A 26,448-nucleotide genomic window follows, 5' to 3' on the forward strand; every position below is an offset into this window, starting at 1 on the left:
GGCACCAAGGCAGAAGCGACTCTCATCGCTGAAGACGACACGTCTCCATTCGTCCCTCCATTCACGCCTGTCGCGACACCACTGGAGGCGGGCTGCACGATGTTGGGGCGTGAGCGGAAGACGGCCTAACGGTGTGCGGGACCGTAGCCCAGCTTCATGGAGACGGTTGCGAATGGCCCTCGCCGATACCCCAGGAGCAACAGTGTCCCTAATTTGCTGGGAAGTGGCGGTGCGGTCCCCTACGGCACTGCGTAGGATCCTACGGTCTTGGCGTGCATCCGTGCGTCGCTGCGGTCCGGTCCCAGGTCGACGGGCACGTGCACCTTCCGCCGACCACTGGCGACAACATCGATGTACTGTGGAGACCTCACGCCCCACGTGTTGAGCAATTCGGCGGTACGTCCACCCGGCCTCCCGCATGCCCACTATACGCCCTCGCTCAAAGTCCGTCAACTGCACATACGGTTCACGTCCACGCTGTCGCGGCATGCTACCAGTGTTAAAGACTGCGATGGAGCTCCGTATGCCACGGCAAACTGGCTGACACTGACGGCGGCGGTGCACAAATGCTGCGCAGCTAGCGCCATTCGACGGCCAACACCGCGGTTCCTGGTGTGTCCGCTGTGCCGTGCGTGTGATCATTGCTTGTACAGCCCTCTCGCAGTGTCCGGAGCAAGTATGGTGGGTCTGACACACCGGTGTCAATGTGTTCTTTTTTCCATTTCCAGGAGTGTATCTCCATTCCCAAGCATATAATGCTCCTTTTGGGACTCGCAGCAATATCTGATTCTCTCAACGTTTCCAGGTGCCATCTCTTCAATATCCCACCATTATGCAATTTCTTCAGTTTTAATCTGCAGTTCATAAACAGATGACTATAGTCAGAGTCCACATCTACTTGTGGCAGTGTTCTGTAGTTTAAAAAGTGGTTTCGAAATCTCTGTCTTACCATTATGTAATCTATCTGATGTATCCAGGTCTCATCTACGAACTGAGTCTTCTTTTATGATTCTCGTACCAAATGTTAGCAGTAATTGTGCTCTGTTCAAAACTTTACCAGGTACCTCCCCTTTCATTCCTTGCCCCCAGTCCATATTCTTCTGTTTTGCCTTCTCTTTCTTCTCCTACTGTTGAGTTCCATTACCCGTCAGAATTATATTTTCCGTCTTTTTAATTGTCTGAATAATTTATTTTATCCCATCATAAACTCTTTCAATTTGTTCATCACCTGCGGGGCCGATAGTCACATGAACTTGGTGAATGTTGGTTTTCTTTCTATCTTGGCTACGATAACGCGTCCACACTGCAGTTCATAGTAGCTTCCCACATTAATATTGGCTTAGTTATTATTAGACATGCTCCTGCAGTACCTACATTTGATTCCGTGGTGAGAACGCTGTACTCATCTGATGATAAGTTTTGTACTTCCCTGCCACTGCGCCGGCCAGTGTGGCCGAGCGGTTCTAGGCGCTCCATTCTGGAACCGCGCGACCGCTACGGTCGAAGGTTCGAATCCTGCCTCGGGCATGGATGTTTGTGATGTCCTTAGGTTAGTTAGGTTTAAGTAGTTCTAAGTTCTAGGGGACTGATGACCTCAGATGTTGAGTCCCATAGTGCTCAGAGCCATTTGAACCATTTGAACCTGCCACTGCAACTCACTAATTTGCTCTACATCAAACATCGGTCTATCAATTTCTCGTTTTAAATTATCTAACCTCCCTACCCGATTATGGGATCTAATTTCACGTTCCGCCACATTGGTCAGATTTGTTTTTCTTGATGGTAATATCTTCCTGAGTAGTCCACGATCGGAGATCGGAGTGAGCCATTATTTTCACTCCAGGATATTTTATTGAAAAGTATGTCTAGAGGTAACCCACAAAATTATAGATCCACATCATCAACATAGATTTGTAGTTCCATTTTGTAACATACGTTGTGTTCAGATATTATGAGATATGCTGAAGAATAGTGTCTATTACCGAGCGAGGTGGCGCAGTGGTTAGCACACTGGACTCGCATTCGGGAGGACGACGGTTCAATCCCACGTCCGGCCATCCTGATTTAGGTTTTCCGTGATTTCCCTAAATCGCTACAGGTAAATGCCGGGATGGTTCCATTGAAAGGGCACGGCCGATTTCCTTCCCCGCCGTTCCCTTATCCGATGAGACCGATGGCATCGCTGTTTGGTCTCTTCTCCCAAACAACCTCCTCATCACCGTGTACTCAACCAATACTGTCTATTAACACATAACCATCACGGAATGTCGTTCTTGTTAACATAACTCGCTCTCCATTTGTATGTAGTTATGAATGTTATCGTTGGGGGGATCACAAGTTGATTTGTTTCGGGATTACAAGAAGGTTGTCGACAAGTCCTCCTATACGTGCAAGGAAAATCGTCTGGACTATGCAAGCGGAGTTGTGGTTTCCTGTCAGAAAGGTCACAGTGCGTAAAAACCGACGAGTTCTTATCTGGTGGTTCCGAAACTATACCTGGCGATCGGCAAGGAACTTTAATAGATCTCATGCAGTTAGTCATGAATGTAAACGATTGAAGAGATAATTTGATAATCCTTCTTACATTGTTTTCAGATGACGTTGTCATTTCCCGTCTGGTGAAGTCAAATTAAGATCAAAACTAATTACAAAATGATTTAGACATGGTACCTAAATTATGAGGAAAGTGATAATTTACCCTGAACAATGAAAAGTGTGAGGTCTACGCGTGAGTAGCGTGCTAAGTGAGTTTAGCTGAATTTCAGTTGAATCTTAAATAACACAAATTTTGGTTTACAGTGGGGAATAACATACATTGGAACCTTCATACAGAAGATGTTGCAGGAAAGAGGAACCAAAGACTGTTTATGGATAGAACACTTACAAAGTGCAACAGATTCAGTGAAGAAACTACGCTCATCCGTCCACTTCTACATTTTTGCTACGCCGTCTGCTTTCTTTACCGGAAAGGACTGAAAGAAAACTTCTGAAAAGCGCTAAGGAGAGCAGCTCGTTTTGTGTTATCACGAAAAAGGAAAGAGAGTGTCACGTATATGATAAGCGAGTTGAAATGATAATAATTTTAAAAAAAGTTTTTTCATTGCTGCAAAATCCTTAACGAATCAACAACTTTCTCTTCCAAATGCCAATTTTTTTTTATTTCGACTTAAACAGGGAGGAACGACCGTCACGATAAAATAAGACAAATGAGAGTTCGAGTGGAAAGAGTTAGGTCTTAGTTTTTCCACAGGCTGTTCGAGTGTGCAACAGTGGACATACAGTTTGTAACTGGTGTCTTGATCCATTGTGAAGCCCTTAAGTGTGAACGGCAAAATAATCACTTAGATATTGATGCAGAAAAATGGAATCGTGCTAAATGGTGTCTCTCATAATCAAGGTCCAACGGTCTGGACAGTGAGTTCAAAAAATGGTTCAAATGGATCTGAGCACTATGGGACTCAACTGCTGAGGTCATTAGTCCCCTAGAACTTAGAACTAGTTAAACCTAACTAACCTAAGGACATCACAAACATCCATGCCCGAGGCAGGATTCGAACCTGCGACCGTAGCGGTCTTGTGGTTCCAGACTGCAGCGCCTTTAACCGCACGGCCACTTCGGCCGGCACAGTGAGTTCACCATTATTATTTAGAGCCTACATTTTCGTTCCTGGAGAATGATAACGTTAAAATTTTAAACAAAGTTACACCCAGCGATCTCGTGCCCTGTTTGAGATAAGAGATTCCATTCGGGGGTAACCGGATCCGAATCCCGGCCTGGCCTCGTACTTGTGTTTTCAGCCGTTTTCCTAAATCACTAAGGTGAATGTCACTTCCTTTCTTCCTAAAAAATGTTCCCGCTGTTTTCTCCTCCGCTTCTTATCTACACTGAAGAGCCAAAGAAACTGGTACACGTGCCTAATATCGCGTAGAGCCCCCACGAGTACGCAGAAGTGCCGCGACACGACGTGACATTGACTTGACTAATGTCTGAAGTAGTGCTGGAGTGAATTGACACCATGAATTCTGCAGAACTACCCATTAATTCGTAAGAGTACGAAGGGGTAGAGATCTCTTCTGAACAACACGTTGCAAGGCCTCCCAGATATGCTCAATAATGTTCATGTCTGAGGAGTTTGGTGACCACCGGAAGTGTGTTCCTGGCGCCACTCTGTAGCAATTTTGAACGTGTGGGGTACCGCATTGTCCTACTGGAATTCCCAGTCCGTCGGAATGCACAATGGACATGAATGGATGCAGGTGATCAGACAGGATACTTACGTACGTGTCACCTGTCAGAGACGTATCAGCGGTCACATATCACTCCAACTGCACACGCCCCACACCATTGCAGAGCCTCCACCAGCTTGAACAGTCCCCTGCTGACATGCAGGTTCCATGGATTCATGAGCTTGTCTCCATACCCGTTCGATACAATCTGAAACGAGACTCGTCCGACCAAGCAACACGTTTCGAGTCATCAACAATTCAATGTCGGTGTTGACGGGCCCAGGCAGTCATCAAGGGCACACGAGTGGGCCGTCTGCTCCGAAAGCCCATATCGATGATGTTTCGTTGAACGATTCGCACCCTGACACTTGTTGATGGCCCAGCATTGAACTCTGCAAGAATTTGTGGAAGGGCTGCACTTCTGTCATGTTGAATGATTCTCGTCAGACGTCGTTGGTCTCGTTCTTGCAGGACCTTTTTCCGGCCACAGCGATGTCGGAGATCCGATGTTTTGCCGGATTCCTTATATTCACGGTACACTCGTGAAATGGTCGTACGGGAAAATCCTCACTTCATCGCTACCTCGGAGATGCTGTATCCCATCGCTCGTGCACCGACTATAACATCACGTTCAAACACACTTATATCTTGATAATTTAACATTGTAGCAGCAGTAACCGATCTAACAACTGGGCCAGACACTTGTCGTCTTATATAGGAGCTGCCGACCGTAGCGCCGTGTTCTGCCTGTTTACATATCTCTGTATTTGAATACTCATGCAATACCGGTTTCTTTGTCGCTTCAGTGTAATATGAGCATGCGATCCATTATTGCTGATACCCTAGTAGATCTGAAACTACCGACAATGAACAGGTTTTATGCATTTCTGTACAGAAAGAAAGGAAGACTAGAGTTTAGTATCCGGTCGACATCGGTTTCTTTGGAAACGGTGCACCAGGGGAGATGGATAAGGATGCGGTGAAAGATGGTCGCGGCCTCGTTTCCAATATTAACATCAAGAATCTACGGTGAAACTAAGCGAGGACTGAACGACACTACTCAACAATTCGGGTCCAGGTGAAACGAAGCGGGGCAGAAGTTGCTGACCATCCGACCACTCAGCTAAGTCAATGAGGACAACAACCACCCCGCACCCAGGTTGGCTGCAATGTCAGTAGCAGGTCTCGTCAAACAGCTGGATTTCGACGAAGCTATGGAGCTCTCCGATCTGGCAGCACCACGTGTTAGCACATGTGGCCAACGCAGCGAGTTGTTTTTTTATTGCTACTAACAACATGTCGCGCCAGTTGCACTCGTGGCTCCATCTCGGTTTCTTTTCTCAACTTCATCACTCTCTGCCATCGTATAATATTGTTACTATGAGTAAACTACTTTTAATTTTCATGTGTGGTTATCAAAGTTCAAGATTTATTGTAAACGTCCAGTTCTGGATTTCGTTACAGCTTCCATTGATACGCTGGAACATGAGCTTCCAGCTTTTCCATGAAGAAGAAAAACCGGTTTGTTAATTCCACTTCGTAGCTACACAATCAGTATCATGATTTTCAGAAGCTGTTTAACTAATTTATATGACAATGCTTACGTAGCTCTGTAGCTACGGTCACCAGTGCGCGGAAGTGTGAATCTTGGTGGTGCAAGTAATTTTTATTAGCAGTAACTGAAAGACAAAGACAGTAGATATAACGGCATAGCCGGTCGATGTGGCCGAGCGGTTCTAGGCGCTTCAGTCTGGAACCGGACGACCGTAACGGTCGCAGGTTCGAATCCTGCTTCGGGCATGGATGTGTGTGATGTCCTTAGGTTAGTTAGGTTTAAGTAGTTCTAAGTTCTAGGGGACTGATGACCTCAGATGTTAAGTCCCATAGTGCTCAGAGCCATTTGAACCATAACGGCGCAGAGCTCCTTAATACTGCACTTAACACTAACACAGCAGGTTACATTGCTGATCTTACCACAGTCTCTCATGGATTGAGGTAATACAACACGCCTGATGGTAACCCACCTCTTAGATGAATAAGTTATGCTCAGCAGCTTGTATAACGTTGTTCAGAGTGGCAGGCTGTCTGCTGCCATCGGTATACAATTGCTTCCATCCTTATGTTAGCATATTAATATGTACAATGTATACTGGTTGGATGATAAATGCATTAGACTTGAACAGACTTTTATTACATTTAATGAGAGCTACAGGGTGACAGTTATTGAACAATATGAAAGAAATGAAAATTAGTTGCAAACTACGGCGTGCACGCACTTTATACGACAGGTGCCGGTCGGTGTGGCCGAGCGGCTCTAGGCGCTTCAGTCTGGAACTGCGCGACCGCTACGGTCGCAGATTCGAATCCTGCCTCGGGCATAGATGTGTGTGATGTCCTTAGGTTAGTTAGGTTTAAGTCGTTCTAAGTTCTAGGAGACTAATGACATCAGATGTTAAGTCCCATAGTGCTCAGAGCCATTTGAACCATTTTTTATACGACGTGTAAACATCACTTCAGATATTCGGATTTAGGTTATGACATGTTCGATATGCCTGCCGTCATTGGCGATGATGCGCAGACTAATAGCGAAATTATGCATGACCCGCTGAAGCATCGGAGCATCGATGCTGTCGATGTCCTCCTGAATGGCTGTTTTCAGACCAGCAATGGTTTTAGTGCTATTGCTGTACACTTTGTCTTTAACATAGTCCCACAAAAAGGATTCGCATGTGTTCAGATCCAGAGAATATGGAAGCTAATCGAGGCCCATGCCAGTGACCTCTGGGTACCCCAGAACCAGAATGTGGTCCCCAAAGTCCACCAGGACATGAAACACTCTTCTGCTTCGATGCGGTCGTGCTCCGTTTTGCATGAACCACATCTTGTCGAAATCGGGGTCGCTTTGGATGATGAGGATGGAATCATCTTCCAAATCCTTCACGAACCATTCGGTAGTCAACGTGCCATCAAGGAATATCGCACCTATTATTTCGTGACTGGACATTGCACGCCACACAGTCACCCATTGAGGGTGAAGAGACTTCTCGATCATGAAATGCGGACCCTCAGTCCCCCAAATGCGCCAATTTTGCTTATTGACGAACTCATCCAAATGAAAGTGGATTTCGTCGGTAAACTATGCATGCGCGTATTAATTCCCATCACGACCCGCTGCCAGCTGTGAAGTTTGAACGTCCTAACGCAAAGCTTTCAGAAGATATCACGATTTTATTTCGTATAGTTCAATAACTATCACCCTGTACTTTCTATTAAAATACTCAAAACATAAGTCCAGTATTTACATGCAGAATATGTGGATAACAAGGCATAAGAACCACACGTAAAAGGAGACAAGAATTGTATCAAAGCTTAGAACAAAACGAAAGGCCATCTAGAGTAGCATGGAAGAATGAATATAGTGATTCGGCACTGCATAAATATACTTCTACTATTCTTTTGTATAGTTTCCCTAAATCGATCGAGGCAAATGGCAACACGATTTTTGAAAATATCACGGCCTACTTACTTCATCACCTTCCCCAATCCGAGTTTTTGCGCCGTCTCTAATGACCTCATCGTAGACGGAACGTTACATTCTAATCTTCCTTCCTACTACTGTTTTGTATTTCTGTAACATCGCTTCGAATACAGCGTCTAGTTTTCGTCAGCACAGTGCGTTACTCAATTAACACGAAAGTTTTCTGGGTGTGGCACAGCGTCATATTGTGAAAAACTATTAATGATGAAACTAAAGTTTCAGCCACGGTTACAGTGGGCTTCTTCTGAGGCTACTGGTGTAGTTTTGCTTTCCAGAGTCACTTATATTTTGTCATGACTGCTCTACTCAGCATGACATTACGTCGTAATTAAAAAAAGTTGATATAAAGGGTCTCTTGTCGTGGAAGGAGAGAGAAACATTACTGTAATAAGTCACTATGGTGGAGGGAGTGGGGATCTCGTGTGTGTGCCATGACTGTTAGTAATCGGCGAATGGGGTGTGTACTCCTGTTGTCCTCATGCTGGACGCAGCCCGCAGACCGTGGCCGTAACTCGCTGGTAACGCTCGTGTCTCATGTTGTTAGTGCGGCTGGCCGAGCGGTTCCAGGCGCTTCAGTCTGGAACCGCACGACCGCTACGGTCGCAGGTTCGAATCCTGCCTCGGGCATGGATGTGTGTGATGTCCTTAGGGTAGTTAGGTTTAAGTATTTCTCAGTTCTAGGGGACTGATGACCTCAGATGTTAAGTCCCATAGTGTTCAGAACCATTTGAACCATTTTGTTAGTGCGGCCTGTTGGGCTTCGATGGTAGGCTGCCAGGATGGAGCAAACCTGAGTCTACCCTCTCTGTTCATGTTGCTAGGGTGTTTTAGTATTTCGATGGCCTCTCTGACCTTGCGTTTCACCATCCCCGGCTGTTTGGCAAGTACGCAGGTTTCGTTGAATTTTATTTCCTTGCCACAGTCCTTCTGATGTTTGATGTTTGGGCACCGCAGATTTGTTGCGCTGCCCAAGTCGAACGCTCTCGTCAGTGCGTTGCTACTGGCTTGCCGATTTCGCCGACGTATATTTCTCCACACACACATTCCACCTTGTACGCACCTGCATTGTGCAGACCATCTGCCTTGTCCTTTGTGGCGACTAGCACATCCTGGATTTTGCGGATGCTGTAGAACACCGCCGGCCGAAGTGGCCGTGCGGTTAAAGGCGCTGCAGTCTGGAACCGCAAGACTGCTACGGTCGCAGGTTTGAATCCTGCCTCGGGCATGGATGTTTGTGATGTCCTTAGGTTAGTTAGGTTTAACTAGTTCTAAGTTCTAGGGGACTAATGACCTCAGCAGTTGAGTCCCATAGTGCTCAGAGCCATTTGAACCATTTTTTTGGTAGAACACCGGCTAGACACCACCCCGTCGAAGTTGTTTGCCAATCCTGTCAGTGACATTCTTCACGTAAGGTACGCACGCTGTTGGCTGCAGTTTGTCGTTATCACGCATATCTTGTGTTCTTCTATTCGCTTCCATGGTTGTGCGGATCGATTTAGGCTTGCAACCATTGGCCAGTAACATTGTTTGCAGCCTTTTGATCTCAGGCGTTAAACTGTGAGTGACACTAAGGCACTGCCCGCTAATAGTCAGAGAATGGTTGACTGAGTTCTTCAGCGATGGGTAGTGGTTGCATTGGGCGTGTAAATAGCTGACCCCATGTATAGGCTTCTGATGCAGTCTGTGCCCTAGTGTGCCACCCACTGTTCTTCATACACTCCAACACAAAAATAAATACGCACCACGAAAGAATTATCCGAACGAGACGGAAATCAGTAGATGTTATGTACATGTACAGAGAAACAAATGATTACAATTTCAGAAAAATTGGATGACTTATTCAAGAGAAAGAACTTCACAAACGGAGCAAGTCAATAACGCGTTGGTTCACCTCTGCAGGTTATTCGGTTACGGTATTGCTTGATAGAGTTATTGGATATCCTCCTGAGAAATATCGTCCAATATTCTGTCCGGCTGGATCGTTATATCGTCAAAATCCCGTGTTGGTTGTAGAGCCCTGCCCATAAGTAAGGCTCGAAACGTTCTCAAATGGGCAGAGATCCGGCGATATTACTGGCCAAGGGAGGGTTTGGCAAGCACGAAGACAAGCAGTAGAAATTCTGTGTGCGGGCGAGTATTTCTCTTGCTGAAATGCCAGACCACCATGCCTCGCCATGGAGAGCAACAAAACGAGGCGTAGAATATATTCGACGTACCGTTGTGCTGTAAGGGGTCCTACTATAAAGAAAAATGGCAACCCAGACCCTCACTCGTGGTCGTCGGGCCGTATGACCACCGCTGTCCGTGGCGTCTCGAGACACGTCTTCTCTGATCGTTGGGGGTGAGTTCGAAGCGGGACTCGTCACTTAGGTTGTCATTCGCGGCACCCTTACAGCACAGAGGTAAGTCGACGATACGCTATGCCCCACTTTGTTCACTTCGTGCCAAGGTATCTTGGGCTTTCATTTCAGCAAGATAACGCCCGCCCACACACGGTGAGAGTTTCTACTGCTTGTCTTCGTGCTTACAAAACCCTATCTTGGCCAGCAAGGTCACCGCATCTCTTCCCTATTGAGAGCGTTTCGAGCATTACGTACGGTCAGGTCTCTTCAACCAGCACATGATTTTGACGATCTAACGCTTCAGTAGGCATGGGCTTCGTGTCTGTCTTGGCCACAATAATGCGTTCACTATGCTGGTTGTAGTAGCTTACCCGCACTCCTATTTTTTTTTATTCATTATTAAACCTACTCCTGCATTACCCATATTTGATTTTGTATTTATAACTCTGTATTCACCTGCCCAAAAGTCTTGTTCCTCCAGCCACCGAGCTTCACTAATTCCCACTATATCTAACTTTAACCTATCCATTTCCCTTTTTAAATTTTCTAACCTACCTGCCCGATTAAGGGATCTGACATTCCACGCTCCGATCCGTAGAACGCCAGTCTTCTTTCTCCTGATAACGCCGTCCTCTTGAGTAGTCCCCGCCCGGAGATCCGAATGGGGGACTATTTTACCTCCGGAATATTTTACCCTAGAGGACGCCATTATCATTTAACCATACAGTAAGGCTGCATGCCCTTGGGAAAAATTGGGGCTGTAGTTTCCCCTTGCTTTCAGCCGTTCGCAGTACCAGCACAGCAAGGCCGTTTTGGTTAGTGTTACAAGACCAGATCATTCAATCATCCAGACTGTTGCCCCTGAAACTACTAAAAAGGCTGCTGCCCCTCTTCAGGAACCACACGTTTGAGGTATTGAATAGAATTGAGGAGAAGAGGAGTTTGTGGCACAACTTGACAAGAAGAAGGGACCAGTTGGTAGGACATGTTCTGAGGCATCAAGGGATCACAAATTTAGCATTGGAGGGTAAAAATCGTAGAGGGAGACCAAGAGATGAATACACTAAGCAGATTCAGAAGGATGTAGGTTGCAGTAAGTACTGGGAGATGAAGAAGCTTGCACAGGATAGAGTTGCAATGAGAGCTGCATCAAACCAGTCTCAGGACTGAAGACCACAACAACAACAACAACAAAACGCTTCAGTTGTACGAAATATGGCACGATAGTCCTCAAAAGGACATCCAACAACTCTGTCAGGCAGTGTCAAGACGACCAGCTGCTGGCAAAAGCGCCAGAGGTGGATCAATGTATTATTAACTTGCTCTGTTTGTGAAGCTCTTTCTCTTGAATAAATCATCCAGTTTTTTTCTGAAATTGTAATCATTTGTTTGTCTGTAGACGTACATCACATTTATCGACTTCTGTCCCATTCGGATAATTCCTACGTGGTGTGTCTTTTTTTGTCTAAGATTTTATAAATCCTGTAAACTGACTCGCTCCGCATCATTTCGATAAAGGTTTAAATTATCTGTAGAACGTGTAACTAACTAACTAATCAGAGTTCAGTATTTCACCATCGCACCACTTCACACGGTGATGTACGTGGTCATGAAACTGCAGCAGTGATAGCTGTGCAACTCTTGGTAACCGTGCTACGTAGTGCAGTGATTACGGCAGTGGACTCGCCAGCAGGCGAGGGGACGCATTGTTATGACACTGGACTCGCATCCAGGAGAACGGCATTGCAGATCCTACTCTGGCCACCCATATTTAGGTTTTCCGTGGTTTTTCTGAATCGCTTAAGGCAACTGCTGGAATAGTTCCTCTTAAAATGTCCGGCCGATTTCCTTCCCCACCCTTGTCCATTCCGATCTGGTGCTCCATCTCTAGTGAAACCATCCTGGAAGGGACGTAAATGCTAAACTTCCTTCTTCCATATCCCTGCAGGCTACACTTATTTAGGTTTTTAAGAGGGTACCGACATTACTTCAGGCTATTCTTTCGAGATTTCTTCAACAACATCGCAGACTACTTCCGCCATCCTTGTCCATCAGATAGAGTGCTTTGCCTCTAATGGACTCGATGTTAATGAGACGCTAAACTCTAATATTCTTTTTCTTTTAATTAATGTTTTTTTTTAAATTCGAGGCCGTTTTGAATGTCTTTTTCATTAGTACACGGACATCACTTATGCATTTTTGTTCACAGAACGTAGTCTCAATAACACCTACAGCACTGCATGCTGTACGCGACAGACACCGTGACCACCACGTCAAAACGTCATTTACCTGTCCTTACCTCAACAAATACATGTCTTCAAGACTTTTTTCATACGCAAAAGGTTTTAATTTTTATGAAATCTACAAAGCTTGCACCGTGGTTCGGTGACCGTGTGTTTACAGTGTGAATACCAACTCTATTGATAAAATTTCGCAGGTTGTTGAGGATTACTTTGTTTCTATTTTGGTACAAAGAGACTCGTTACAGAGATTAGGGAAATTTCATCTGATTTCTCTCTCCCACTTACCTTCAAGTCTCCATAGCAGAGTTACGCTCTACCAAAGCTAGGGTACGGTAGTTTTGGTACAGTACACAAAATACGTAGTAAATGGTAAGATTACCGGTAATATTGGTAGCGTTGGTAGGGAAATAAACACAAATGAATTTGTGAGGGAGAAACTGCTAGCTGACGACTTCTCTTTCTGTGTTTTGTTTGTTTGTTTTGCACGTAGTTAGAAATGGTTCAAATGGCTCTAAGCACTATGGGACTAAACATCTGAGGTCATCAGTCCCCTAGACTTAGAACTACTTAGACCTAACTAACCTAAGGACATCACACACATCCATGTCCGAGGCCGGATTCGAACCAGTAGCGCGGTTCCAGACTGAAGCGCCTAGAACGGCTCGGCCACAACGACCGGCACGTAGTTAGAACCGCACATGATTTAGTGTTAGTCCATTGTGTATTTTATATCCTTACAAAATATAAATTGCATTTTGCAACAAATAAAAATTAGTTTGTCGGATAACATGTTCTTTTATGTAACCAAAGCGATTACTTTTGATGCAAGTACAGTTCACAAGCACAAATATAATAAAGTCTGTATTATTATTGTTGTTATTTTGCATTCAGTAGAACGTTCTTCATCATGTGTTTCCTGTTATTACTGGTAAGTGTGAAAGTTGTTTATGAATAACAGACACATGTTTTATATAAACCTGACGAAGTATTGAAGCGATGTTTATATATTTTTGTTTTGCGTTCCTTTTTATTTTTACCTTTTTTTGAGGAAATTGAGTTTGCTACGCTATATGATAAATTTGCTGTACTTTCCTTTTCTAATTTTTACCACAACATCCCTCTGTTTCACGTCACAAATCAAATGTTTGAATAAATCCTGAATTAAACACGGACAGTTTCAATTTTGTTGTAAATACTGTTTATTTTTAAATAACAGACAGGAGGATAACTGTGTGGAACAAAAGTGTTCCGTAGGCTACTCAGCCCTTTATATGTCCTTACTCAGTTTCTAGACGGTTCACCACTTGCTGTTTCTCGGGGAACCTAGGAAGACATTAATTGCATACATTAGGTAATGACCGATAGATATGCAACATGCCTAACGTATAGAGTAATGCTGTTACGATTTTAGCGTAGTCTAAGTTTTTTATGATAGTCTCCAGTAGCCTACGGCTGTGTTGCAACTCTACGCTGTAACGTTGAATCTACATCTACACTCCGCAAGTCAACTGACGGTGTGGGGAGGAGGATACTTCCAATTCTACTATGTGAACCCACTTCTCTGCTACGTTCGCGAATTGTCAACAAATTTCCATGTGAGCTGTGATTTCTCGAATTATCTCGTTGTGGTCATCTCGCGAGACATTAGTGGGAGGAAGAAATACGTCTTCAGACGTTAAAGTAACCTCTGACGTGCCACAGGGGAGTGTTATGGGACCATTTCTTTTCACAATATATATAAATGACCTACTAGATAGTGTCGGAGGTTCCATGCGGCTTTTCGCGGATGATGCTGTAGTATACAGAGAAGTTGCAGCATTAGAAAATTGCAGCGAAATGCAGGAAGATCTGCAGCGGATAGGCACTTGGTGCAGGGAGTGGCAACTGACCCTGAACATAGACAAATGTAATGTATTGCGAATACATAGAAAGAAGGATCCTTTATTGTATGAGTATATGATAGCAGAACAAACACTGGTAGCAGTTACTTCTGTAAAATATTTGGGAGTATGCGTACGGAACGATTTGAAGTGGAATGATCATATAAAATTAATTGTTGGTAAGGCGTGTGCCAGGTTGAGATTCATTGGGAGAGTCCTTAGAAAATGTAGTCCATCAACAAAGGAGGCGGCTTACAAAACACTCGTTCGACCTATACTTGAGTATTGCTCATCAGTGTGGGATCCGTACCAGGTCGGGTTGACAAAGGAGACAGAGAAGATCCAAAGAAGAGCGGCACGTTTCGTCACAGCGTTATTTGGTAAGCGTGATAGCGTTACGGAGATGTTTAGCAAACTCAAGTGGCAGACTCTGCAAGAGAGGCGCTCTGCATCGCGGTGTAGCTTGCTGTCCAGGTTTCGAGAGGGTGCGTTTCTGGATGAGGTATCGAATATATTGCTTCCCCCTACTTACACCTCCCGATGAGATCACGAATGTAAAATTAGAGAGATTCGAGCGCACACGGAGGCTTTCTGGCAGTCGTTCTTCCCGCGAACCATATACGACTGGATCAGGAAAGGGAGGTAATGACAGTGGCACGTAAAGTGCCCTCCGCCACACACCGTTGGGTGGCTTGCGGAGTATAAATGTAGATGTAAATGTAGATGTAGATGTAGAATATGTTATCAGACTCTTCGCGGAAAGTAAACTTCGTAATTTCAATAGTAAACCTCTCCATCATACACAACGCCTCTCTCGTAGCGTGTGCCACTGGAGTTTCTTGAGCATTTCCGTAACGCTCTCGCGCCGACTACGCGATCCCACGACCAAACGTGACGCTCTTCGCTGGATCTTGTTTAGCTCTTCTATTAACCAATATCGTAATGGTATCATATTGACGACCAGTACTCAAGAATCGGTCGAACAATTGTTTTGTAAGCTTCTTCTTTCTTAGCTGATTTACATTTCCTTCAGTGTGACTTCTGCCATCCTACTGTTTGTTTTATTGGTCATTGTACTTAAGGTCGCTTCGGATGGTTATTCCTGGGTATTTTACGGTAGATGCTGTTTCCAGCAGTTTGTTACCAATAGTGTAATTGTACAGTAGTTGATTTCTTCTCCTATGTTACCATTATTTAGGCTCAAGGCCCGCTGTCAGTACCTGCACCATTCATGACACAAGAACAGTGCAAATGTCGACTGCGTGCACTGTGCCTTTGGAAGAAAAATTGTTCCATTCAGTCATGGGACCTGCTATTGACACCAATAATGCTCAGTTTAACCTTCGCCCTCAAGTTTGCATTAAACCCCGCAATACCAAGGAAAAGGGGTGCATGTACTTGTGCCCAACTTTTTAAAATATTGTGATCTAGTCAGTTACTTTACTTTTTAAAATTTTGAAAAAAATTATTGTTTTAAAGAATTCTTCTAACAGATTCAATAAATGTTTTAAATTTTTTGGTTTAACTTAATACGAAAATTAAGTGTTAGTAATAGATGTCACTTTCTACTCTGAAGTCATATTCAATATTTTCAGGTTCAAGGCCTTATTTACACGTCAATATCTCGTTAAAAAGTATATTGTGACTAAAAGTCAACAACAAATAATGAAATCTGCATTTTTAATTTTATTTTGTGGTGATCACAAAGAACCACCAGTTTGATAGTAATGCTACTGAAAATGCGTTGATATTGCTAAAAATGTGCTAAAAAATATTTTCAGGTCCTGGACCCTACTTACACACTAGTACCTCTTTAAAAGTATGTCGCTCGTATAAATCAATACTTTTTTTACGGTGGGATGAAGTACCGCCTTCCCCCCCCCCCTCCCCCCTTTGTAATGCGCGCTAAGGGAAATGCCTGGTATTGCTAGGGTTAAGTCCTGCTCGATTCGATTCATTCTCATATTTGTTTTTCCGGCAGTGTTAGTTGGACGTTAGTAGTGATAAACAGCAGTATGTCTGAGTTTACCTACGAAGAGTTGGCCGATATGTCCTTCCTGTATGGTTTCAGCTGTGCGGCTGGTCCCGGCGGAGGTTCGAGTCCTCCTTCGGGCATGGGTGTGTGTGTTTGTCCTTAGGATAAATGGCTCTGAGCACTATGGGACTTAACTGCTGAGGTCATCAGTCCCCTAGAACTTAGAACTACTTACACCTAACTAACTTAAGGACATCACACACATCCATGCCCGAGGCAGGATTCGAACCTGCGACCGTAGCGGTCGCGCGTTTCCAGACTGTAGCGCCTAGAACCGCTCGGCCACCCCGGCCGGCTGTCCTCAGGATAATTAAGGTTAAGTAGTGTGTAAGCTTAGGTACTTATGACCTTAGCAGTTAAGTCCCATAAGATTTCACACACATTTGAACATTTTTTATGGTTTCAGAGTGCAGCGGAATATCAGCACTGCGATACTACTCCTAGCTCTTCCCGCAGCGACGGCAAACACATGAGAGTACGTTTTCATCTGCCCGAAAGTTATTGTATTATTCTATGTTTTGTGTTGAACGTTTTGGCGATTGCGTGTTACAGACATTTTCATTGTTGTGAAGGTAGTGTCACAGTAACGCCTGACATTGTCAGTACTGGAGAAAGCGGTCTTTATCTGATATATTAAATATAAAAAACTACATAAATCTTTTAATACCTAGACCGCATTTACATAAAACAATTGAAACACGCTAGTTTCGGTTGTAAGTAACAACCGTCTTCCGGTTATGTATCTACAAACACGAACTGGCTATACCTACCAGAAGTAATCATCATACTGTGACATGTGTTCGCGAAGAAGAATAAAATTTGAACAGCAGCAACAACATTGAGTCAGCCTGTACACCATATTCTTACGAGACACAGGTTGAACAAACCGGCTGTATCAGAAAAAATCGCATCAGTGATGATGATACAGCCGGTTTGTTGTACCTGAATCTCGTAAGAAGATGGTGTACAGCCAGGTTCAGTGTTGTTGCTGTTGTCAAAAAAAATTTTTTTTGTCATGTTGCGTTTACACGAACGCATATCACAGCATGATGATTATTGCTGGTATATCCAGATCCTGTTCAACCCGCATTTTGTATGTGCATGATCTGAAAAATGTTGTTACTTACAACCGAAACTAGCTAATCATCTTAATTTAATTGTTTTATGTAAATGAGGTCTAAATATTAAAAGACCTACCGACAGCCGTATCATTGTCAGTCAATGACGTCCTTTAGATGCAGTATGGAGGGGCGTGCAGTCAGCACACCGCTCTCCCGGTCGTTGTCAGCTTCGCAGACCTTGGAGCCTCTACCTCTCAATCAATTAGTTCCTCAATTGGTATCACAAGGCTGAGTGGACCCCTCTCCAGTCCTCCTACCAGGCAAAAATCTCAGGCAGTTATGTGAACTGAACCCCGGTACTGCGCGTGGTACTCATCTACTCTGACCATTCAACTTCATATGTGTGCACGTTAAAGATACACTGAGGTGACAACAGTCGTGGGATAGCGATGAGCGCATATACAGGTGGCGGTAATATCGCGCACACAAGGTATAAAAGGGCATTGCATTGCTGGAGCTGTCATTTGTAGTCAGCCGATTCGTGTCAAAAGACTTCAGACGTTATTACGGCGGCACGACGGAAATTAATAGACTTTGAACGTCAAATGGTAGTTGGAGCTAGATGCGTGGGACATTCCGTTTCGAAAATCGTTAGGGAATTCAATATTCCGAGCTCTACAGTGTCAAGAGTGTACCGCGAATACCAGATTGCAGGCATTAGCTCTCACCAAGAACAACATTGTCGCCGACGGCCTTCACTTAACGACCGAGAGCAGCAGCGTTTGTGTAGAGTTGTCAGTGCTAACAGACAAGCAACACTACGTGAAATAACCGCAGAAATAAATTCGGTACATACGACGAACGTACCTATTAGGACAGAGCTGCGAAATTTGAAGTTAATGTGCTATGGCAGCAGCCGACCGACACGAATGCCTTTGCTAACAGCACGACATCGCCTTCAGCACCTCTCCTGGGTTCGTGACCATATCCATTGGACCCTTGACGACTGGAAAACAGAGGCCTGGTCAGATGAGTCCCGATTTCAGATGGTAAGAGCTGATAGTAGGGTTCGAGTGTCGCGCAGACCCCACGACGCCATGGACCTAGGTTGTCAACAAGGCTCTGTGCAAGGTGGTAGTGGTTCAAATTGCTCTCAGCACTATGGGACTCAACTTCTGAGGTCATTAGTCCCCTAGAACTTAGAACTAGTTAAACCTAACTAACCTAAGGACAGCACACACATCCATGCCCGAGGCAGGATTCGAACCTGCGACCGTAGCGGTCTCGCGGTTCCAGATTGCAGCGCCTAGAACCGCACGACCACTTCGGCCGGCCAAGGTGGTAGTGGTTCCATAATGTTATGGGCTGGGTTTACATGGAATGGACTGGGTCACTGGCTGGGAATGGTGATCTTCGGCTACTTAGAGACCATTTGCAGCCATCCATGGAATTCCTGTTCCAAACCAACCATGTTTTTTTTTTTTATGGACGACAATACATCATCTAACTGGATCACAATTGTTCGCGATTGTTTTGAAGAACATTCTGGACAATTCGAGCGAATGATCACCCAACGTGTATCCCATAGAACATTAATGGTACATAATCGAGAGGTTAGTTCATGCACAAAATCCTGAACCGCCAACACTTTCGCAGTTATGGACGGCTATAGAGGCAGCGTGGCTCATTTCTGCAGGGGCCTTCCAACGACTTGTTGAGTCCATGCCACATCGAGTTACTACACTACGCCGGGCAGAAGGTGGTCCGACACGATATTAGGAGGTACCGCACGGCTTTTGTCATCTCCGTGTATAAGCGAGTATCATTTACTATCTTAACAAAAAGTGATGTGTAGCATTTGACGTAGTATTGGCTTCCTCACAGAGCTTTAACGTGTTTGGGCTCCATTAATTTTGTTGCTGTAATTAAACGCTTACGAAGGAGGAAGTAAAGAGGCCCGGATTCGATTCCTGGCCGGGTCGGAGATTTTCTCAATTCAGGGACTGGGTTTTGTGTTGTCCTTACGTTCGTATCGTCATCAATGACATTACACTGTTTAGGTGGCTGTATGGACACGTCCCGACAGCCAATAAATTAAAAAAAAATAGGAAGTTAAACCTTCCGTAGATACTGCTGAAATGCATCGGATCGCGCATGTGCAAGCAGCACATACGTGCTCGTGTAAATGTTTAGCGAATATAGTTTAGCGTTGGCAGGAGTTTTTCTCGCAACCGTTTCCGCATCTTTCGATCAGCGGAACGTTAATTCAAAACAAGTGCTGCGCGCTGAGCGTGCAGTAATGATGGTGCCATGCGGTCCTCGGCGTTATGGAACGCCGCCGCTCTCTAAGTACACATTTCATTCAGTTTCTTGTCCCTGCCGGGCGAGCATCAATTTCGTTTTTTTGTCGCGCCGCGAGTAGGCTCGCCTTTTTTTCCTCACGCCTCTCGCTCCGAACACGCGTGTCGCGCGGGGGCGTGGTTTAAATCTGTGCGTAAGCGTGGCTGAGCGGCTGACCCGCGATTATGAACCCAACAGTAACGACGCCAGTCGCATTCGGAACGGCGCACGGATCAGTGGCGCGGCCGCGAGTGTTGAGCCTGCAGCATCCAGCCAGCAGCCACGCCAGTCGGACTGCCACAGTGCGACGCGCCGGACGTCACCGAGTTCTCACAAGACTGACTGCATCTCTCTTCTCCACTGGGTAAGTCCTGCTCAGTTTCATACCAGGGAAGGCACAACAGCTAGTTTCTTTCCTTCAACCTACAAATGACGACCGACGATTGTGAAGAATTTAAGAATGAGGAGAAATACATCTGTTAAGATATTTGCTCTCTCTGTAACGAGTTTCGAGGTCAAATGTTCATCGCCAATGATGTCAGTACCTTTCGTTGAAAGATTTGATAGTTAAGATTTTCTCGTTTGAAATGAATGTTCGCTCGAAAGGAATGTGACAACAGACGGTCTGATTCAGTTGGAAAGGAAAAGTAACAGAAACCTCTTGTGGTATTGTTGAAGTAATTGTGTCAACGATTTAAGGTAACCGAGGAGAACCTGATTCACATTGAGTGAAGCGGATTTCAGTTTCACGGTTTTCAATAAGAATCTGATATCTTCATCACTTGTTACTCGGCACTGCATTTAATAGCCGTCTCTCTGTACATACGCCCAGAGGAGTCGGATAAAGCAGAGCCTGCTATGACATTGAGCGTGTTTCTGAGTGTTGCAACAATTGTTGCGCGTCAGTTGAGATGTTTCTTGACCCCATTAGACGCCAGTAATTTCATAAATAGAGAACACGAGTATACAAGATAACTATTGTGTTGCCTTGGTCTGAGCCACTTATGGTGATCAAAATTAATGAATAATCCTTTAAATTCTAGAACATTCGACTGTTACTACTGCAACACGGAGATATCAGTGACACGCCTGTAATACACGAAAACAATTTCGTCAGCCGCGTTGCTTATCCAGTATCTATCTTAGAATATTCAAAACACGTTGATATGAATCGATGTTTGATGGTTTTGTTTCATTATTTAGTGATGGTTTACACTAAATAGTAAATCCCTGACACAGCCGGCTTCTTATGTGCAAAAAAGGCATTCGATAATGTTGTATATATATCCTTCACGTCATACATAATGGGTTGGCCCACATTTCAGCATTTAAAAATATTAGCATTAGACTCTCGATTTTTACTTTTTACTCTATCTGTAAAATCTTTGTTTGCCCACACTTCAGTGTTTCTAGTCCTTAATGATGCCGGTATATTGTTTCATCTGTGGTTTGATGGAAACATGTACAGACTCATAATTTTCTATTATCATTGTAACAGAGCATTTCATAGGTGGTTTGGTATCCCTGTTCACTCTACAGAATAAAAAGCATAACAAAAGATTGATATGGATTTTAGGAGGAGCGAGTTAAAATATGTTGAAATTGTTTGCCATGGTGCTGAGGCTTTATCTTGCCCGCGTGAACTGACCCTGAACCGATGTGAGCCGATAGGTTGGGAATCCTACCACATATTGATAACCTCACTTTGCGTTCGCACGGTTGCCATGGAGACCAGAAAAGGCCATAAGCTTGTGGCAGGATTTGGAACTGCGAATGCGGCATACGAGGTGAAGTCATGAAATAGGCACTTTTAGTTTTGCCTCTTCAGAAAAAATCCACAGTAACGTAATAGTATATCGTTGTAGCATAGAAGCGTGATTTCCTACAATAGTGTAAATTCTGTTTCTGGTGACAGAGAAAGAAAAAGCTATCTTCTTTTCTACCTTCCACTGCTGACTTTTATAATCTAATAAAGTGATGAAAGAAGCAACTCTGTGTCTTTCCATAGTCTTTATAGCGTAGATATAAAATTCAGATTTTCCTCTTTATCATTGTAAGCCGTTTTTTTTCCTGTATAAATCTGCTAGGTTGCTTCTGAGTAACCTGGTGGACTGGTAGCTTCTGCGATAGGGTAGTACGATACAGGGTTATATCCTTGTGCGATTCAAGGCGGTTCCTTTTACCTTACGCTTCAGGTACAAATTTTGAAAATTTAAACGATAAAAATTCGATCTGTGATTAGATTTCAAGTCAAATTGTAGGGTCATTCATACCGAACTGGACAAGGTGATTGACACTTAGGATAAAGGAGGACATTATCACTAAAGTAGAACCGTACCAAGTAAGGCATGCCTGTGCAAATTTAGATGCGCTGAAGACCAACTACATTTAGCACACATATATACAGTAAATAGCATTTTTCACTATTTTCTGTGCACTGTCGAAGATATTGAACAGCCGTCGTTACTAATGTTTTCTGTAATTCTTGTTCTACGGTTGGCCATTGGTAGTAGTAGCAGTTTCACATGTACACAGAACTCGCAGGACATACGTTTTCAATACAACCTCTCGCAAGTACTCTCATAAAGGCAACTTGGCACTATCAACTTCATTCATAAGGAAGACAGACTCCGCCACCCAGCACTGGAATAAGAATAGTGAGTATCTGTGAACGATATCGTGTTCTGTCAACCCTCAATATTGAACAGAGAATCTGTTTTCATGTTGTGTAGCTGAGAGTCTTTCTGCAATGAAATCATTAAAACACAGTTAAGTTAGCCCCTGAGTGGAACCGCATTCGTCAGCTAGTAGTTGGGGCTAAGCAGGAATACCGTATTGTGTTCCAGGGCGCGTTCCTAGTGGGGAAGTTTGCCTGTTACTTTCATCCCTCTTGTGGTTAACACCTCGTTAGAGTAATTCCACAGTGTAGTTGGCTGTAATGAATTTAGTGTTTTACCTTTGTTCATGGATAAATCTAAGAGAAATGCGCATGTATATTGGAAAAGTATAGAAAACAACACTGATTCTAACATTCCAGTCTGACCGCTAGAACATAATCTACATTGGGGGTTGTGTTGTTTGGGTGAAGAGACCAAACAACGAGGTCATCAGTCTCATCGGATTAGGGAAGGACGGGGAAGGAAGTCGGCCGTGTCCTTTCAGAGGAACCATCCCGGCATTTGCCTCGAGTGATTTAGGGAAATCACGGAAAACCTATATCAGGATGGCCGGACGCGGGATTGAACCGTCGTCCTCCCGAATGCGAGTGCAGTGAGCTAACCACTGCGCCACCTCGCCTTACACATTCGTTTCGCAGGGTTCTGAAATGTGACTGCGAAAATTGGCGTAGAGTCTGTCAGGAAGTGCACACGTTTTTAACCTCGAACAAGATCCGGTAAAAGAAGGTCTTTGCTCTGGCAGGAAAGTAATAATTACCAAGCAGAGCACCTCAGCATCATATCGACCTCTCGCGCGGTGGCTGTGCGTGAATACAGCCCATGGCTGGGAGCTATTGGTGGAAGCACTGTGTGATTGTGAAGTATTTTATTTTCCTATTATTTCTTTATTTTCGACAGGAGGTAGCGTACTGTTGTAGCGTACTTTTCATAGTTCAGCCTTCAGTTATCTTTCATCTGGGAAGATTCTCTAAGAATAAATATCCTTGCTTTTACCACAGTTTTGTAGGATAAAAGAACATTTCATAACACCACAAGAAAATCGGCAGAGCTACAGGATAGTGGGAGATCCATTGTTGCAGGTTACCCCGTCATTATTGATTTAAAGACATTTTGTGATGAAAAATCTGCCTTCAGTCACACTTACATTTTATTTACTATACAACCCTCGCCGAAGCTTAACCGTAAAGGTTTCATAATGAATTGTGTACAACAAATAAAATATCAGATAGCTATCGTTACTCCGAAGCTTACTACCAGAGGTTGAAAATACCGCTTCAGTTGTAAATTTCTTTATTTTCACACGACCGGTTTCGGATTGCTATAAGCCAATCTTCAGGTGTCGTAGCTGTGCTGTGGTCCCCGAGCGAGAGGGAGTCCCCGTTCTGCGCTCATAGGCAGCACACCGGGGCTGGTACACGCGGCGCTCGGGGACCACAGCACAGCTACTGCACCTCAAGATGGGCTTATAGCAGTCCGAAACCGGCCGTGTGAAAATAGAGAAATTTACAACTGAAGCGGTATTTTCAACCTCTGCTAAAATGCTCAGTTGCGGATGTTCTTCCTACAGGATTGTTTGTCCGACGGTTACTGTTTTTCTTCCAAAGATCGTTAACAACATTCACACTTACAAATTTTCGTAGGTGTTTTGGGTGCGTTTAAGTTATGAAGTTTCATAACTGAATCCTAACTGCATCGCAGGTGGTAGCTCTACTCTACTTGGTTGTATCACCGTTGGAAAGCCACACTAAGACGGGCGTCATTTCGGCGTCCCAATTTCATACATTCTAATAAGTTTCGTATATGTTTTTAAATCGTGAAAATTCACTGTGAACTTCCTTGGTTAACTGAAAATAGTATATATAAGCGCTTTGCCTTGGTTGGTCTTGGAACTGTCCAGGAGATGCTGCTTACTCCAGTGCTAATTCATAGATCTGGTTGTAATAAATTGAGACGAATACAAAAACGAGAAACGTCCATCTCCACTGCGTCTGAACCCTGAAAAATCCTTTAAAAATCATATACCTCTCCGTCTTATGATAAATGTAAGTTATTTACCAAAGCTCTGATGAAGATGTGACTATTTTTAAAGGATCTGAGTTTCACAACAATTTCACACGTTCTGATTCAGATATAGCTATGTTTTCCTGAATCAGTCTAGGTGAATAACTCGTTGGAATCTGGTCCAAGAGTAGGATCAATTCTCTTTTCCTTCAGATACATAAGCTCATGGGGCATTAACATTAATTCCTCAAAAGCTTTTTTGTGTTCAGGCAATATCTGTTAATTTAACTAAATGATTCCCGTAAAAGTCGCATAAATCTCTTTTTTTTTTATGAAAGAATGTATGGTCTAACGCTCCATCATTAGACGCAGATTACAAGCTCGGAGCTGATAAAGATGGAGAATGAACTCAGCTGCTCCCATTTCAAAGAAACCACCTCGTCGCAGTCGTCTTCGTGAACGAATGGCAAACTTAAATCCGGTTGGTCGGACGGCAGCTTGAACTGCACTGCCCCCGACTGTGAGTCAAGTATCCCGTCACTACGCCACCTCGCTCAGTAGCATAACTTGCATTTTATGATTAAAGTGTGTAGCGCGTAACTCAGTTGTATTCCCAACATCGGGTGTATACAGAACAAGGACACAGGTAAAACGAAATCTGGCTGGCGAAATACTGGGCCTGAAATGGAACCTTGTGGTTAGTAATTTATTGAACGTACCTTTTACACGCAACCCGCCTCCGTAGCCGAGGTCGCTAACGCAGTCTTGTGCGGTGGCGCTAGGCTAGGAGGTATGTCGTTTCGAATCCTGGTGGTGTAAAAGTTTCACTGCCAGTATGGCCGGCAAGAGAAGGAGAGGTGGTGGCGGAAAGTTCATGATCACCAGTCTCTGCGCCAATGTCCTGGATTAAATTCCAAGCCTCTCCGCAGTGTCTCACATAGTGAGGGTATGTGACACTGTTTTTGGTGATCTGTCCGTCGGATGGCGGTCCCCTTGGTGCTCTCCGACAGGGGCAGGCTATGTTCACCCCCTCTCTTCCCTTCATCCATAACTACATAAACTCAACACTACACTGCACAACGAGTCCACACAGTCAGCTCCACGACATAGATACACACTTCACGAAAGCGATGAGAAACCGCATCCGCTTTGACCTGGCCTAGGACGAGGGTGTGGATTCTTGCATCTGCTCCCCTACGCTCATTCTATGTATGGAACTACTTTGAATTTTACATGTCTTTCACCCTTCCTATTCCTATATTACAATCCGATGTATTATGTATTTTTTGTGCTTAAAGTCTAGAAAATTTCTGTGCTAAGAAATTTAATATGATCAGGCAACTTCTAGTTTGTTCCCCGTGTCTAGTGATGAAGCATTAAACCTTAATCTTCCTTCCTAGAAAAATGATTTGTATAAGAGAAGTTCTTCTAACATTTCCTTTTTCAAGCTTTCATGTAGCTAAGACGGTCAATTGTTTGTCGGCAGCTATCTTAGGCGATCAATATCTGGCGTGTTTCATAGTGATGGATAAAGAGGAGTATCGGACAGTAATAAAACATTTTTCTTTATGAAACGATGGACTGCTAACCAGATCCAAACTGCACTACTGGCCATTGAAATTGCTACACCAAGACGAAATGTAGATGATAAACGGGTATTCATTGGACAAATATATTATACTAGTACTGACATGTGATTACATTTTCACGCAGTTTGGGTGCATAGATCCTGAGAAATCTTTACCCAGAAAACCACCTCTGGCCGTAATAACGGCCTTGATACGCCTGGCCATTGAGTCAAACACAGCTTGGATGGCGTGTACAGGTACAGCTGCCTGTGGTGTCACCGCCAGACACCACACTTGCTAGGTGGTAGCCTTTAAATCGGCCGCGGTCCGTTAGTATACGTCGGACCCGCGTGTCGCCACTATCAGTGATTGCAGACCGAGCGCCGCCACACGGGAGGTCTAGTCTAGCGAGACTCCCTAGCACTCGCCCAGTTGTATAGCCGACTTTGCTAGCGATGGTTCACTGGCTACATACGCTCTCATTTGCAGAGACGACCGTTTAGCACAGCCTTCAGCTACGTCATTTGCTACGACC

The 26,448-nt window shown here is 44.3% G+C and overlaps 1 protein-coding gene across 1 annotated transcript in view; it reads left to right on the plus strand.

Moving 5' to 3' along the window:
* Positions 1–19,898: 19,898 nt before the first annotated feature.
* Positions 19,899–26,448, plus strand: part of LOC126249739 (zinc finger protein GLI3-like) — a 51,639-nt gene continuing 45,089 nt past the window's right edge. Inside the window, exon 1 of the mRNA XM_049951418.1 lies at positions 19,899–20,030. The gene's annotated coding sequence lies outside the window, so the exon portion shown is untranslated. The remainder of the gene's footprint in view (positions 20,031–26,448) is intronic.

Source organism: Schistocerca nitens, chromosome 3, assembly GCF_023898315.1.
Source record: "Schistocerca nitens isolate TAMUIC-IGC-003100 chromosome 3, iqSchNite1.1, whole genome shotgun sequence".
NCBI lineage: Eukaryota > Metazoa > Arthropoda > Insecta > Orthoptera > Acrididae > Schistocerca > Schistocerca nitens.